Raw genomic sequence first — 15,571 nt, 5'->3', positions numbered from 1 at the left:
TGGACTTCAGTAAGGTATTCGACAAGGTTTCCCATGTTAAACTGATTAGCAAGGTTAGATTTCATAGAATACAGGGAGAACTAGCCATTTGGATACAGAACTGGCTCAAAGTTAGAAGAAAGAGGGTGGTGGTGGAGGGTTGTTTTTCAGACTGGAAGCCTGTCACCAGTGGAGAGCCACAAGGATCGGTGCTGGGTTCTCTACTTTTTGTCATTTACATGAATGATTTGGATATGAGCATAAGAGATACAGTTAGTAAGTTTGCAGATGACACCAAAATTGGAGGTGTAGTGGACAGGAAGAGGGTTATCTCAGATTACAACAGGATCTGGACCAGATGGGCCAATAGGCTGAGAAGTGGCATATGGAGTTTAATTCAGATAAATGCGAGGTGCTGCATTTTGGGAAAGCAAATCTTAGCAGGACTTATACACTTAATGGTAAGGTCCTAGGGAGTGTCGCTGAACCAAGACACCTTGGAGTGCAGGTTCATAGCTCCTTGAAAGTAGAATCGCAGGTCGATAAGATAGTGAAGAAGGCGTTTGGTATGCTTTCCTTTATTGGTCAGAGTATTGAGTACAGGGGTTGGGAGGTCATGTTGCGGCTGTACAGGACATTGGTTAGTACACTGTTGGAATTTTGTGTACAATTCTGGTTTCCTTCTGTTGTGAAACTTGAAAGGGTTCAGAAAAGATTTACAAGGATGTTGCCAGGGTTGGAGGATTTGACCTACAGGGAGAAGCTGAACAGGCTGGGGCTGTTTTCCCTGGAGCGTCGGAGGCTGAGGGGTGACCTTATGGAGGTTTACAAAATTATGAGGGGCATGGATAAGATAAATCGACAAAGTTTTTTCCCTGGGGTCGGGGAGTCCAGAACTAGAGGGCATAGGTTTAGGGTGAGAGGGGAAAGATACAAAAGAGACCTAAGGGGCAACTTTTTCACAGAGGGTGGTACATGTATGGAATGAGCTGACAGAGGATGTGGTGGAGGCTGGTACAATTGCAACATTTAAGAGGCATTTGGATGGGTATATGAATAGGAAGGGTTTGGACGGATATTGGCCGGGGTGTGGCAGGTGGGACTAGATTGGGTTGGGACATCTGGTCAGCGTGGACAGGTTGTAGCGAAGAGTCTGTTTTCATGCTGTACATCTGTATGACTCTATGACCCGTGGCGATTTGAAACCCAGGCAATTTCCGATACAAATGAGATATATTGTTCGCTTTGTTCTTTTCAAGAATATGAAGTCGGAGTATCTGAAGGTGTAGAGAGATAGTGATTATGTTATATAGAACTTTTAAAAACTTATGTCCTATTGACCTTCAATATCAGAAGAAATAGATGAAGGTTTTAAGAGGTTGCAGCACAGTTTCACAAGAATGCTGTTCGATATGGAGAACATACAAATAAAAAATGGGATTTGAGAAATTGGGAGAACACAGCAGTTCAGGCAGCATCCGAGGAGCAGTAAAATCGACGTTCGGGCAAAAGCCCTTCATCAGGAATACAGGCAGAGAGCCTGAAGGGTGGAGAGATAAGTGAGAGGAGGGTGTGGGTGGGGAGAAAGAAGCATAGAGTACAATAGCTGAGTGGGGGAGGGGATGAAGGTGCTCGGTCGGTGGGGGAGGGTAGAGTGGATACGTGGAAAAGAAGATAGGCAGGTAGGACAAGTCGTGGGACAGTGCTGAGCTGGAAGTTTGGAACTGGGGTGAGGTGGGAGAAGGGGAAATGAGGAAACTGTTGAAGTCCACATTGATGCCCTGGGGTTGAAGTGTTCCGAAGCGGAAGATGAGGCGTTCTTCCTCCAGGCGTCTGGTGGTGAGGCAGTGAAGGAGGACCAGGACCTCCATGTCCTCGGCAGAGTGGGAGGGGGAGTTGAAATGTTAGGCCACAGGGCAATGTGGTTGATTGGTGCGGGTTTCCCAGAGATGTTCCCTAAAGCGCTCTGCTAGGAAACGTCCAGTCTCCCCAATGTAGAGAAGACCGCATCGGGAGCAACGGATACAATAAATGATATTAGTGGATGTGCAGGTAAAACTTTGGATGTGGAAGGCTCCTTTAGGGCCTTGGATGGAGGTGAGGGAGGAGGTGTGGGCGCAGGTTTTGCAATTCCTGCGGTGGCAGGGGAAGGTGCCAGGATGGGAGGGTGGGTTGTAGGGGGGCATGGACCTGACCAGGTAGTCATGGAGGGAACGGTCTTTGCAGAAGGCGGAAAGGGGTGTGAAGGGAAATATATTCCTGGTGGTGGGGTCTGTTTGGAGGTGGCGGAAATGTCAGCAGATGATTTGGTTTATGCGAAGGTTGGTAGGGTGGAAGGTGAGCACCTGGGGCGTTCTGTCCTTGTTACGTTTGGAGGGGTGGGGTCTGAGGGCGGAGGTGCGGAATGTGGACGAGATGCGTTGGAGGGCTCTTTAACCACGTGGGAAGGGAAATTGCGGTCTGTAAAGAAGGAGGCCATCTGGCATGTTCTGTGGTGGAACTGGTCCATCTGGGAGCAGATACGGCGGAGGCAGAGACGGAGGAATTGGGAATACGGGATGGCATTTTTGCAGGAGGTAGGGTGTCAAAGAGGTGTAATCCAGGTAGCTGTGGGAGTCAGTGGATTTATAAAAAATGTCAGTGTCAAGTCGGTCTTCATTAATGGAGATGGAGAGGTCCAGGAAGGGGCGGGAGGTGTCAGAGATGGTCCTGGTAAATTTAAGGTCAGGGTGGAATGTGTTGGTGAAGTTGATGAATTGCTCAACCTCCTCACAGGAGCATGAGGTGGCGCCAATGCAGTCATCAATGTAGCGGAGGAAGAGATGGGGAGTGGTGCTGGTGTAATTACGGAAGATTGGTTGTTCTACGTTCCCCCCCCCACCCGACCTATCACCTTCATCCCCTTCCCCACCCCCCTATTGTACTCTATGCCACTTTCTCCCCACCCCCACCCTCCCCTCACTTATCTCTCCACCTTTCAGGCTCTCTGCCTGTATTCCTGATGAAGGGCTTTTGCCTGAAACGTCGATTTTACTGCTCCTCGGATGCTGCCTGAACTGCTATGCTCTTCCAGCACCACTAATCCAGAATCTGGTTTCCAGCATCTGCAGTCATTGTTTTTACCTTTGAGAAATTGGGTGAATGCAAGTGATAGAAAAACCTGATAGAAATAAGCAGCAGTATGAAAGCATGACATATGAAGAAGTCAGTAATTGATCCATATATGCTGTAGTAAGACTGAGAACAGAGAAAAAGGGTAAACTCCTTTCCGTAGAGTTGTGAAGGAGTAGACTTTACTAGAAATTCAAGTCAAGATATGTAATGAGTTAAGAGTAAGTTGAAGCAGTGGATGAAATAAAAAAGGCAAGAAAGGACATCAGAACATGTCAAAAACATTTGGTTGGAACTATTTGCTTGTGAGAGGCTACATGTTGACCCACCGTTCAGGGTGTTTAGCCTGGTTTGGTTTGCAAATCTGTGTTTCTAAACATTTTGAGCAAAGTGTTCCATTGCTGTTGCTACCTTCCTCAAGAAAGGTTAAGTGAGCAGAGACTGATTTCTTGAGCAGCATGCAAAATAATGTTGGGTTTTGGACAGGGCATTTTTGGTGACTAGTAGTTCAAATACTTTTCCTTTGGTTTCAAGAAGCAACTATTATTTTGAAAGTGAATCATTTGGGGCTAACATTTGTAAAAATCTAAAACGCAGAAAGTATAACTTTTGCAAATCAACCTCCAGGGTTGATTTCAAAGTCTCTTTAATATGGTAACACTTATTTTTGAATTTGCAACTCTTATAATTTTGCCAAATGTCATGGCTCTTACCAGTACTATTCTTTTTAATTCTTATAATTTCCAATAGAAGCTTACAAATGTGAGAAAGCCAGTCAACTCCTCTGGCCTATTATTTCAGGGTGCTTTTTACTCTCCTGCTACTGATCTGCTGTTGTCATATTCCTTGAAATCCTATATAAGAAAGATTTGTTGATTAGATTAGAAGATTACTTACAGTGTGGAAACAGGCCCTTCGGCCCAACAAGTCCACACCGACCCGCCAAAGCGCAACCCACCCATACCCCTACATCTACCCCTTACCTAACACTACGGGCAATTTAGCATGGCCATTTCACCTGACCTGCACATCTTTGGACTGTGGGAGGAAACCGGAGCACCCGGAGGAAACCCACGCAGACACGGGGAGAATGTGCAAACTCCACACAGTCAGTCGCCTGAGGCGGGAATTGAACCCGGGTCTCTGGCGCTGTGAGGCAGCAGTGCTCACCACTGTGTCACTGTGCCGCCCACAAATCTTGCTCTTGAAACTTTTGATTTATTCAGCATCTCCAAAGTATGGTATGCAAACATTATTATCCTTTGTGTGAAAAAATGCTCCCTTATTTCATCCTTGAATGGTCTGGCTGTACTTGTAAGTTGAGGCTAAACCTTATTGTTGCAAATATCTTGCTCATGATTCAAGTTAATATTTTAGAAGTAATTTTTAGTTCTGAGAAAAATGAAACTCTAAAGGTAAAGGAATTAAAATTAAACTTTGATTGCTAGCACATCTAAAGAAAGCACAATTCAAAAGGTGACTCATGTTTGTTTGTAGCTGTATGTTGAATGAGAAGGTATCTTGGATTTTATTTATGAAGGTTCATACTTCTGTGTAAAAATATGTAACTTACTCATTAGTTTTGATACAGGTGCCTATTCCAACTTTTAAAAATTGCTTTGCAGCAAATATTTGGAATGATACTTTACACATATTGCTTTCATGAGCATGATTAGATTAGATTAGATTGGATTACTTACAGTGTGGAAACAGGCACTTCAGCCCAACAAATCCACACCGACCCTCCGAAGAGCAACCCACCCAGAACCATTCCGCTCCATTTACTCCTTCACCTAACACTACGGGCAATTTTACATGGCCAATTCACCTAACCTGCACATTTTTGGACTGTCGCAGGAAACCAGAGCACCCGGAGGAAACCCACGCAGACACGGGGAGGATGTGCAGACTCCACACAGACAGTTGCCTGAGGCGGGAACTGAACCCAGGTCTCTTGCGCGGTGAGGCAGCAGTGCTAACCACTGTGCCACCGTGCTGCCCACTATGAGATCATAAAGGAACAATTAATTTTTACATTCGGTATATTCTACAACCCCACTCAAAATTGGCAACCATATTTTTATAATCCTGATCAGTAACTGATCTGTATTGTTGTACATACAGATCCTTGCCCTCCGTCTCTGTTCCAGCCTTCCATTAACGACAAGATTTTACCCTCATTTTAGTCTCTTGTGTTTATCCTCCATCTGCGCTTCATCATTACAGGAATAACATTATTACCTTAACTTGGATCTCTGAAATTACCTCCCTAAATAATTCTGCTTCTGTATGTATCTATTTACCCATAAAGGTGTTCTGAAGCTGTGGTTTTAGTCATCTCCTAATATGTCTGCCATCAGTTAGCAACTCCTTTGTTTCTTACATTACTTTTGAGACATTTCATATGATGGGGTTGCATAATAATAAGTTGTTAAAGTGATTAAATGTTATTTGTTCTTCTTTGAACCTTTGGTCTAATTTTTGTTGTTTTGGAAAAATGGACCTTTGATTTTTATTTTAGTTGCCATTTAAAAGACATGGAAGGGATGTTCCTTCACCCAATTAAAAGCAAGTTTTCTCTAAGTTTTACACATGTTTCAGTACTATGTTGTTATCAGAGCATGAAGGTGGTGCTAACTGGTGGATTCTGGATCCTGAATCACTGATCCCTCTATTAAAATCATTCCATGACACATACAGACATTCATGCCCATCAACAACAGATGCTCTTAGAGTATTTTCAATCTGGTATTTGGAAGACATTCAAGCTGGTATTTCCTTAACCTCTGCTGTAGATAAATTTGTACTGCAAAGCAATACAAGAATTTTTAAGAATGCGTGGTGAAATATTTATCATTATAGGTAATCTAAGACTGAAATGTATATGGACTTTTCTGCTGCCGTCAGTCAACTTGACTATCTCAAGTGTAAAAATGATATTTCTCTAGTTCAGTCTTGCAAATTTTACCAAAACATAACCAGAGAAGGCAATTATACGAATAAAAAATAAACGGAGTATTTTATGAGTACAAATTATTATTTAACAATTCTGAATCAAATTTCTCAGGATGTAGTTGAGCCCTCTCAGAATTACTGTTGTCTCTACATTAGGAAGAATATTGCTATTGAAATCTAGTGATCATTCTCCATCTAATTTTCCCCCTCTAAGTGGAAACTATCTGATTTCCAACTGGCATTCTTAACTGTTTACAATTAGCGTTGTATTTACAGTTTACGTTCCCATGGAAATATCCACTGCTCATTCAACATGTTTTGTTACTGCCTCTATTTTTATGACTTGCAGTCTATTGTATAAAATAAAGTTTGCTTGTTGGTTGACTGTTCAAGTATAATTTGGCACAGAGCCTACACCATTGGAGATAGAGTTTTATTTGATATAGTAACGTTATCAACAAGTGCTCTGTTTTTGTAGAAAAGGTTCACTGAATTTCAAGAATAGTTTTCAAAGCGCAAACAGTTCCAGTGAGAGATTTTCCAGCCTGTCCACAAAACACTCCAGTGATAGACAAAAGAATTTAACTTCAAGATTAAGCACGTGTATATAGGCATCCACCCTGAATTGATTTTGGCAAATTTTAGAAGTTGGTCTTCTGCAAAAGCAAATCATTGATAAATTTAAATTTAATGTTTGTTTGCTCATCCCATTCTCAATAATGAAAAGTATGTGATAAAAACTTTTTTTTGTTCATAAATGTATTTACCCACAGAAGTTTGAGAGTTGTGAGTGGACCATTTTTGTCATTGCATCCAGGAAAATGATATAAAATTTCTCCCTGATGGATAATCACTTTGAAAATCACCTTATCAAAGGCAACATGGGATGGGCAATAAATGCTGGCCCAGTCAGTGACACCCATATTCCATGAATGAAGGAAAAAAATAGAAAAAGGGAATAAATTTTTGACTTTTTAAAATTTAGAACATGGATCTATTTCAAGTCTTAGACTCCAAGCATCTTACAACATTACATAATGATAACCTTGATATGATAATGTTGATTTGAGTGAGACAACAAAATATATGTGAGAACTGAACACCTGGACTAAGGCTCAAGAGAGAGACAGACATGCAATATCCAATATTTATGTTGGTAGATATATTTGATTAGTGCACATAAAGTCAAAAGGAAATTAGAGAGATAATGCTTTTAAAAGAAAGGGGAAACAAATGGACAATATTTCAAAAAAAAAACTTCAGGAGCTGTCCCAATAACCATTAACCATCAACTGAACCAGCATTTATTTTAAATCCATCAGAGGCTACAACACAGCTGGTACAACTGAAATATCGTATCTCCTGAATATCCCAAAATATGTCGACCCAAGAAAATCAGACTAACACCTCTTGACAATAGTATCCCTTTCTTTCTAATTGTATTTTGCTTATTGATTTCTGCAGGAATTTCAACTTGATTTATTTGTAAGTTTATTTATATTTGCCACCAAACTACTTATGTCTACAAACAAGAATAAATTATACCAAGTTCCCAAATTAAAATAACAGAATTTGAAATGCAACATTATGGTGAATATCTAAACTCCATGTGTAGTTTCTCTTTGTTTTATGCAATTAATTAGTTTTATATTAAAGGCTAAAGCTCAAACAGCAAACGTCTTCAAATTTTTTTCTCGATCTTTCCATCTCTCCCTGTTTTGCTGAAATTGTTCAGCCACTTATTCCCAGGTGAATGCCTTCATTTATTTTCTTTTGAAATCTTGGGTTGGAAAATATGTCACTAATACTAAAGTATTTCTTTAGTATTTCAATACAAATATAGTGGATATGATGCAGTAGAAACATATGCTTAATAGCAGTGGGACAATATGTCAGCAAACTTGGAATCACCTCTCGGGGGAATGGATGTGTTGTACCAGGACAGTTAGTGTTGCTTATATCAAAGGAAGTAATGGGATACCACAAATATTGTACAAAGGTAGTGAAGGTTTAAACCTGTGACACCTTTAATTACATAGATTAAAAAAATAAATTTGGTGTAGAAAATGAGCGGCTCAACTCCTATAACAGTTCAAATTGTTCACCTTAATTTAGTGTTAATGCTACTTGCCTTGTAATTTAAAGAACAGTTGTGTTGTTAAAAAGGAAAGAAAAATACAGTATATTGACCGATTTTAAATACTGTTGATTTTCTTCATCCCTATTCAATATGATTTTTATATTCCCTCATGTACACTTGAAATAGTGTCAATCTCATGTAATTCAATGATTAATGAAAGTAAATTCTAAATTGTTTTAATAATCTCTCATTATTAATTATAAAATTAATTTATATGGAACTGTATGTGAGTGACAAACTATTTTCCTGCTGTTACCCACAGTACACAATATACTGTATAGGAAATGTATAGCAATAGCATAATTGCTAGTACAAAGTAAAGGTATCAGTGTTGCTTTATTTCAGTTGACAATGCAATTCTCCAGTTTAGACTGATTTAATTTTGTTTCGCATTAATTTGGAAAGTTAAGTATTTTGACTTCATGACTCAATTGTTTAAGCGTTTGAACTTAAGAGTTTTGTTCACCTTCAAGAAGGGAAGCTTTGAGATAAAAATTAAATGCAACTAGATGAGCACCAGAACCAGTTCACAGGCCGCAATGTGTAATATATTACAACTGCTACAGTCCAGAATGCTTGAGACCACATCATTCTGGAATTTGGAATGTACTAAGTTGTAAAATAATGGTAGAAAGCCTAACAACAACTGTGAACCAGAATAAATGTAGAACAATGATAAAATATTATGAAGCCATAATAAAAGTTGCCAGTTAGCCAAATATTGTATCTTCACTGTTACCGCTCCCAAAGCACTGTAATAAAATGATGCCGCTGATGTTAGGGTATTGTTGAAAATATTTCCAGGCAATGGCACTTTGAAACCATGTATTCCATACTGGAGAGAAAGCACTTATGATGATTCCCTTTAGAGTTAAATATAACACTTTTTCAGCAACAATTGCTTCACATGTATAAATAAACCAGACTGAGGATCTGCTGAATACCTTTAGATTCATCAATTTCTTTAATGACTTGGAGGTATCCCTCATGTTTGTCTGCTGACTATTATACACTTGCTACACGTTGTTGGCAATGCATCACTTTCTCACTGCATGGCTGCTAATTCAAACTAATCTTATCATTTTGATGTAAGAGTAAATCCATTAAAATTATTTATTGGATTCCTGAAAGAAAATTAACTTTACAAGATGCACCTTGTAGGCATAATGCTTTGACTATGGTTTTCACATAAATAAGAAAGCATAGCGATATCAATAACACACCCTTTATGTTTCAAAGATTACTTGAGCAGTACTTACTTGAATCATGAGTAACTTGATTTTTCCAGTGTGTTTGTGATGTTTACATTTCCTGCTTCTTGTTCTATGTGACCATTTTAAGGAAAAAACAAGTTGACCTTGATTAAGTAGTTTGTTGTGATAGTTGGATTGTGAACTGAGTGATCTGGTCACATTGGGCAGCTACTAATCAGGTCTTTTTTGGCAAGACAGCCAGTGTCAGTTGTTATTATGAAGCAGTTCCTGGTTGCTGGCACCTTTAGCAGATCTTTGTTTAGGTTTAGGTACTCCACAATCAGTCCCTGTATTGATTTAGAGAGTTAAATATCTTGGTTTTATGATTCAACATTGAACAGACTTGGATTTAATGTTGCATAAATCTTCAAAAAGAGGAACTTTAAGAGATGCATTAGTCATGCCAAAACAATGTCATAAAGTTTTTGTTATGTGCTTTAAAACTAAATATTTTCAAATTTAAACTAAATGACTTCGACATGTATTGCTGAATAAGGTCACAACAAAGGACAGTTGCATATACATCAGATAGACCATGGTTATTGAGCAAGAACGGCTGATGGGCATCTTTTAAGTTCCACACTGGTGAAATGGTGGGGAAGAAACATTGAAATTTGGAGATGAGCAGATGATTGATTATGTATTTCATATTTTCTTGGAGTATTTAGCAGACAGTTGCATAGAGACAGGTTCATTCCTCAAGTTTAAGGATTAACAGGTACAAAATAAAGTAATAAAATGCAGAGTTAATAATTCTGACAACATTCACTTTTCTACTAGCATCACACTTGTTTAATTTATCTCTTTTCTGTTAGTGTAATTGTTCTGTGCACAAAGTGACATTTGGCCCACATTACAGTCATTGTTACACCTCAGACCAAAATGTTATTTGTAAAAATAAACTGGAATATGTCTAAGAGATGCATTAGTAGTTCTATTAAAAGCCATTTTAGTTATGTTGAACATAACAATTTTTCAGAATCCATGTGTATGAACTGTTCACACAAAGAAATTGAGTTGCTTCAGTCTATGTAATTCATATTTGCAAAGCTGTGCAATAATTTTAAGCATGTTGAAAAATTGTCCTCCAGCAAAATGATTTTAATCAAACAATTTGATTTTTTCATAACTATTTACAAAGGAATGCTTTCACTCTGCAAAATTGTTTTGACTCATAGAATAAATGAATTCAGTAAAAGCTCTGGATGTAACTATTCCCATACTTGTTGTGGTAGTTTAGATGGTATTATTGTGGTTTGAAGATTTATCTTTCCATTTTATGAGGATTGTTTGAAATATCAGACTGTCTTAGCTATTTTCACAGTGATGAAAGACAAACATATTTTTAAAAATCTCTATAGAGCTCTTTTGTGCTACCGAACAGTTTAATATGGTTTAATCTTCTGTATGTATCAGTGGATTTGCCATTGCTTACTGTCAATAGTTTGGAGGAATATGCACAAGAGCACACACAATAGGAGCAGAAGTTAATCTTGTGGTCTGTTATGCCTGCTTCACCATTTGCTATGACCATGGCTGAACTTAGCTTCAGTTTCACATTCCCACCCACTTCCCATATCTTGATTCCCAGAGAGACCAAAAATATGTTGATGTGTCAAAAATCTGCCTTAAATGTAATCAACGATGGAGTACTCACAATCCTCTCAGATAAAGAGTTTCAAAGCTTCATAGCCCTTTGTGTGAAGTAGGTTCTCATTCCAGTCCGAAATAATCAGCCCTTTAACCTCTGATTGTGTCCCCGTATTTTAGATTCCCAGTCCCAACGGAAACAATCTCTCAGCATCTATCCTAAACACTTCTTATTCTTCTACACCTTGGAATATACAAACAATTATTTGCTGTACTACCTCCAATGTAGAAATACCTTTTTTTTTCTCTCACAGAGACTGAAATTGGACATAATTCTTTAAATGTGGTCTCACCAAAGCCCTATACAATTGTGGCAAGCCTTCTTTATTCTTGTACCCCCTTGCATTATAAACCAACATGTTGTTTGCCTCCAAATTGCTTGCTGTGCCTTCATTTGTTGTTCGCACACACCCAAATCTTTTTGAATATCAACATGTGCAAGTTTCACGCACCTTTTTAAAATATTCTGCTTTTTATTCTTATTACCAGTTGAATAACTTGTCACTTTCCAACATTTTGTCCCATTTTGTCCACACTGTCACTTAATTGGTGTATATTCCTTTGCGGCCTCTCCATGTCCTCTCCAGTATGTAAAAAGTTTTATAAGCAAGCAGTGCGACAAATAACACTGCTCATAGTAAGTCAAATGATGTAATATTCTGAAACACTGGACAAATATAGACCATCCTATATTTTACAGCCGTCTAAGCGAGGAGCAGGAATAGGCTATTTGGTATCTCAAGCCTGCTCGGTCTTTTAGTAACACCATGACTGATCTGAATTGTAACCTCAAATCCTTCAGAAAATATAAGTCTGAGCTCATTATTATAATCTTGTACCTTCTCAAATATTTATATAATTTTCTCCTGAAAGATGTGACAGTGACCATCTAAACCACAATTTGTGGCAGACTGGATTAGATTACATTACAGTGTGGAAACAGGCCCTTCGGCCCAACAAGTCCACACCGACCCGTCGAAGCGCAACCCACCCATACCCCTACATTTACCCCTTACCTAACACTACGGGCAATTTAGCATGGCCAATTCACCTGACTTGCACATCTTTGGACTGTGGGAGGAAACCCACGCAGACACGGGGAGAACGTGCAAACTCCACACAGTCAGTCACCTGAGGCGGGAATTGAACCCGGGTCTCTGGCGCTGTGAGGCAGCAGTGCTAACCACTGTGCCACTGTGTCGCCCACTGTTATGTGTATCAGCAACTCTATATGAAATGAAAATCTTCGAACATCTTTCCTCACTTTTCGAGTGACTGTAGCACTGATTCTTCAAGCACAGAAAATAGGCTTCCCTGTTTACTCCATGAAAATTCTTCATAACTTTACAAGTATTTCTTGTGTTTTTGTGGTTCTGTTCGCCAAGCTGGGAATTTGTGTTGCAGACGTTTCGTCCCCTGTCTAGGTGACATCCTCAGTGCTTGGGAGCCTCCTTTGAAGTGCTTCTGTGATCTTTCCTCTGACATTTGTAGTGGTTTGAATCTGCCGCTTCCGGTTGTCAGTTCCAGCTGTCCGTTGCAGTGGCCAACAGACAGCTAGAACTGACAACTGGAAGCGGCAGATTCAAACCACTATAGATGCTGGAGGAAACATCACAGAAGCGCTTCACAGGAGGCTCCCAAGCACTGAGGATGTCACCTAGACAGGGGACGAAATGTCTGCAACACAAATTCCCAGCTCTGCGAACAGAACCACAACAACGAGCACCCGAGCTACAAATCTTCTCACAAACTTTGAATTTCTCGTGTTTCCTCTTGGGCCCAGGATTATTAGTGCAAACCCTCCTTTCCCACCCCAATTTCCCCACCCCAACTATATAATGTTCTCTTCAATGTCTTATCTAGCTATGAAAGTTATGTTGCTTCCTTTGATTAAAGCTGTATAATTTATATGAATTCAACATTTGTCAAAGAACAATTAACTGCACGTGATATTAATGGAAAGATGTTTATATTGTTGAGTTTATGTCATGTAGGGTAAACTGTGAAGCCACTTACCTTTGTTTTAGTTCTGAACAATCTAGGATTAAGTAATTCTTTTAATTCAATTTAGAAGACACCAGAGTTGTGTTTAGAAGTGAGATTTGTTTTTCTGTTAGAAATAGATCAAGGCAGTTCCAGAAATAAGTCACCTGAATAGAAGCGTTCAAGGTTCCAAGCCAATAGAGTTTGGTTAAAAATCTGAGAAAGTTTAAACATTCAGATTTCTGCAAAGCTCATGTTGGCAGACTTGGAAAGGATGCATTAAATTGTCATCTCAATCTATGACAAAGAAACTGTAAGTTGTCAATTAATTAGAAAAGCAAAAGATTTGAAATGGGGTGTAATTTTTCTGGACTTAAGCTCTGTGCAGGATTGTGTTGGGGAAAATAGGTTTTCTGTGTGTTGGATCTTGTAATTTATCTTCTATACTTCAATATCTTAGAGTCATAGAGTTTTACAGTATGGAATCAAACCCTTCAGTCCAACTCGTCCATGCTGACCAGTCCCATTTACCAGCATTTGGCCCATACTACTCTAAACCCTTCCTATTCATATACACATCCAGATGTCTTTTAAATGTTGTAATTGTACCAGCCTCCACCACTTCCTCTGGCAGCTCATTCCATACAAGCAGTACCTGCTGCATGAAAAAGTTACCCTTCGGGTCCCTCTTAACTCCTTCCCCTCCTGCCCCAAATCCATACCCTCCAGTTCTTAACTTTTTTTTTATTGTCTTTGTGTAATAACACTTTGCTTCTGTTAAAAAAAACTATATTCATGTGTGTATGTTTTTGAGACCAGCCACAATGTAACGAGCTAAACAAAAGAAAAATATGATCTATCAAGCCAAATTTCATTCTGAGATCATCATCAATTGAGATCATAACAATTGGGCTATCTTGACTGGAATCAAAGTTCATTGAATTGAAGGAAAAACTTAATCTTTTCTAACAAAATGGGCAGGTGGAGGTTGTGGATGCAAAGAGAAGTGTTCAGTTTATTGCTTGGGATGGACGATCAGAATGGCTTTGACCGATACTAAGTGTTTTCTGAGAGTACAAGTCATAACAGTAGGTTATTCGAAATCTTTAACTGAAGGTAAACTGAGACAGTTGGCAGATAGTTCAAGCGTGGAAATAAAATCAGGTTTTTGTAGGCTGAGATACTTAAAGTGAATACCCAGCATTTACTTTGGAGCATTAGAAGGAGGGAAACGTGAAATTGAGATGTCACAGAATTAGCTAAGATTCAGTTGGGATTTTAAAAAAAACTTGAGGTAGAGGAAAGCCAGAAAGAAAAACAAAGAATTGATTTATGAAAAGATTTGAATTAGAAGAAAAAAAAGTGGAAGAAAAGGAAAGGAGAATTAGAAATAAGATTTGAATTGGAAAGGTAGGAAAAAGAGAAACAAAATATTGACAAGGAAGTTGGAATCAAAGCTTCATCTCCGTGGAGGTAGGGAGATTGGACAACATGCCTTGTCCAAAGAAAAGAGTAAAGAAAGAATATAGAGGTCGTTATTTGGAGGATGATTCGAATTTAAAGAGAGATTGAATTAACTACAAATTGACACTTAGTGTTTAAACTTAGAGAATTGAGTCAAAAGATATTTCATCTTAATTGAAAACGCCTTTGAAACTGAAAGTCATAGAGTGTCAGATCAATCTGCTGAGTATGAAATGGCTTGAAAAAAGTTTAAAGTATACACGATTGAATATTAAGTTTGAATATTAAGTTCATAAATTAAAGAAACCTAAGCAGACGCTGAGAGAATTTGCGGGCGAAAATAATTGCTATGGGAGCAGTTGTTCTAATCTGTGAAGTTAGACAGTGATTTTGAGGACAGAAGAGAAGTCACTATATGGGAGCAGTCAGAAACAGCATTCCAGTAAACCTTAAAAGTTAGACGATCATGAACTATCAAAGTTCAGAGAAACAGCAGTTTTGGCAAATGCCTGTGATATCATACACAGGCAGCTACAGGTATGGAAATCCTCAGAAAGGAATCCACAAGAAAGCGGGAGGAAGAGAAAACCTTCAAATGAAAGAGGTTTTTGGGAACAGGCAGAAGGCCACAAAAGTAATACAGGAGAATAGCAAGAACCAACAGTGATCTAAAGAAAATGACATACTTCTGTTTTAATAAGACTGGACAAGCAAAAGCTAATTACTGAACGTTAAATGGGCAACCAATTGCAGCAGTAAGAACACTTAAGGAACCCTCAGGAAAAAGGGTATCCAGAATGTAAATGGGAATTAAAACTGTAGCTATTTTAGTGTCACCAGCAAACTTACTAATCATGCCTTGTACATTCTCATCCAAATCATTGATATACATAACAAACAGTAAGAGGCCCAGAACCGACCCCTGAGGCACTCCACTAGTCACAGACCTGTAGGTGACATGCTGAAGGCATTTTGACATATAGTTCTCAGGGGAACAGTCTCTGGGAAATGGGTAGGTGCATCCATGATGACATGG

The 15,571-nt window shown here is 38.9% G+C and overlaps 1 protein-coding gene across 3 annotated transcripts in view; it reads left to right on the top strand.

The window, feature by feature from the left end:
- The window catches only part of pibf1 (progesterone immunomodulatory binding factor 1), a 155,058-nt gene that overhangs the window by 47,902 nt on the left and 91,585 nt on the right, over positions 1-15,571 (top strand). The gene's annotated exons all lie outside the window — the stretch shown is intronic.

Source organism: Chiloscyllium punctatum, chromosome 9 (genome assembly GCF_047496795.1).
Source record: "Chiloscyllium punctatum isolate Juve2018m chromosome 9, sChiPun1.3, whole genome shotgun sequence".
NCBI classification, from domain to species: Eukaryota; Metazoa; Chordata; class Chondrichthyes; order Orectolobiformes; family Hemiscylliidae; genus Chiloscyllium; species Chiloscyllium punctatum.
Note: the sequence above shows the minus strand (reverse complement) of the source record. Positions and strands in the feature narration are given on the sequence as shown.